The 2,367-nt window shown below is 53.4% G+C and overlaps 1 pseudogene; it reads right to left on the bottom strand.

Moving 5' to 3' along the window:
• Window positions 1-977: 977 nt before the first annotated feature.
• On the bottom strand, window positions 978-1,556 carry LOC116546954 (annotated as a pseudogene).
• Window positions 1,557-2,367: the final 811 nt, after the last annotated feature.

Genomic DNA, 2,367 nt, shown 5'->3' with positions numbered 1-2,367 from the left:
GAACTTCTGGGATCATTTTATGACTATGTAACAGTTGGTATTCAATTCTTCTGAGGATGAAGGTTTGTGTTTTACCCAGGTTTTCCTTAGAATGAAAATGAGGTTACTAAGAGCATTTTTGGTAGAAGCCTTGTTGCACGTATTGTTCATGCAATGCGATAGGAGTAAGGGACAACCACAGGGAGGTGAGAAGGTGCTTCTCAGAGGTGGGGGCTGTTCTTGATGTCAGAAGGATGAGGGTTGGAAGAACCTTCAGGCATAGCACAAAGCATGAGCGACAGCTCTGTGGAGGCCAGGAGGCTGGCAAATAGGGAATAAAAGAGGCCAGTCTGGCTGGAGCAGAGAGAGCAGGATGGAATCGGTCTGAGCAGTGAGAAGAGATGGAGAGGTGGGCAAGGCGCCTGGCCATTCAGGGTTGGTTAGTTAGGAAGTTTTGTCTAGGAAAATGAGAAGGTGTTTAAGTGGTTTAGGCTGGGAGGTGACAGGTTCACATTATATTATGAAAAAGCGACTCCGCCTGTTGTGTTGAGATTAGAGAGGTGATAAAAGGGATATGTGTAAACCACAAGACTAGGTCATCCGTCCACCCCCACTCCTCAGGTGAAGGTGGCCTAGGCTACGGTGGTGATGGAGGAGATAGAGGAGGACAGACTCAGGGAAAATTTGCGTGGCAAAAACCAGTAGGATTTGCTGATGGATGCAATACAGGAGGGGAGAGGTAGGTTATCAGGGCTATATGTTAGTTGCTTATACAAGATGGATTCAAGTGTAATGAAATTGTGAATTGAAATTGACTTTAAATAATGGCACGACAAAGTTATGCAAACCTTTGCCTTAGATAAAACGCAAAGTTTTTAAAGTTTTTAAAGGTCAATTTTTTTAAAGTTTTTAGCTGGGTGGACAGCATGGCTTTACTTCCTATTTCTTGGCATTTCCTAATCTTTTTAAAAAAGTTTTTCTCTTTCTGAAAGGCTTATTTCAGTGGAAGTCCATCTGCAAAATCTGTTATATATTTAAATTACAAAATAACTAAAAGTGCCATGCACATGTTGATTATTATTTTTTTGCCATATGAAAATTGATTAGTACAGTGTTTTCATCATGAAAACTTATGATCTTGGTCTTTCCTTCTTGCCTTTGGATGGGGCCAAAAGAGAGACACTGGCTACTTTGACAAACTTAAAGCGGACTCCAGGAATATCACCAACGGCATGACCTTTGCTACCAAATCCAGCAACCAGAACTTCATCTTTTTCCTCAATAAAGTTCAGGCAACCATCACGGGGTACAAAGGCTGTGATTTTCCTGCCATTCTTGATGGGCTGGACCCTGACGCACTTCCCAATGGCAGAATTTGGCTGCTTGGCTTCAACTCCTAGTTTTTCCAGCAGGATTCCCTTTGCACCAGAAGCACCTCCAAAAGGGTTGGCATTCAGGGCTGTGCCCAAATGGGCTTTCTTGTAGTGTTTATCATGCCACTTCTGGCGTCCTTGGTGGCTACGGAGCTTCTTGGCAGTACGAAGTCCTGGACACTGGCCCATCCTGCCGGCTTTGAGGGTGACCTAAGGCCACCTCTCTGGGGATCTGGGGGGCTGCCTTCTGAAGCCTAGCGTCTGCACCGCGTGCCCGGGCCTGGAAGTCAGACTCGGGGCGCGGCGGCAGCGTGAGGCGGGCAACCCTCACAGCGGGCTCTGGATCACTCAGGCCGCCAGGGATTGAGTCTCCCTCCTCTTTAACCTGGCAGGGGCGGTTCAAGTGGTGGGGGGAAATCAGGGAGTTGCAGGATCCAGGGCGGGTGCTTTGAAAGTGAGGCGGAGGGGAGAGGGGGATTTCCCGGTCCCGCTGCACTCCGTCCATCCCCCCCGCAGCCCCTCACCTGGTTGTGCGGCTGAGGGTGCGGTCCCTTTAAGGCCCCGCAGCGCCTGCGCCTGGGGCTGTCGGCGGGAAGACCCGGAGGAGCCGCGGGCTGCGGTGGGAGGGGCTGCGCGGCGGTTGAGACGGCGGCGGTGCCGGGAGGGGTCGGTGAGGGTCCCGAGGTGGCCCGAGCGTGAGTGAGCGCGATGCTTTTGGAAACGCCGGACGGGCGACCAGCGCAGCCGGGAGCCGGGAGCCGGGCCCAGGCGCGGGGCGCGGGCGCGGCTGCCCTTTGGATGGAAGTTAAGGTTTCCTGCGAAGTCCACCCGGCGTTTCCGAGGTGAGGACTCTGGGCCAGGCCCGGCGGGCGGCGAGTCAGGGACCGCCGGCGAGCAGCTGGGGCGCCCCGCGGCTCTCGGGCTGCCCCAAGTGTTGCTGCGCGAGCTGGCGGGCGCGGCGGCCCCGCCGGGGCCTGTTTCCAGGTTCCATTCCTCGCCTGCCGCTGCAGCCCGC

The sequence above is a fragment of the Sapajus apella genome, unplaced genomic scaffold, assembly GCF_009761245.1.
Source record: "Sapajus apella isolate SASKATOON/1434 unplaced genomic scaffold, GSC_monkey_1.0 scaffold1746, whole genome shotgun sequence".
In the NCBI taxonomy this organism is placed as follows: domain Eukaryota; kingdom Metazoa; phylum Chordata; class Mammalia; order Primates; family Cebidae; genus Sapajus; species Sapajus apella.
The sequence above is the reverse complement of the archived record's forward strand: the minus strand, read 5'-3'. Positions and strand labels throughout refer to the sequence as shown.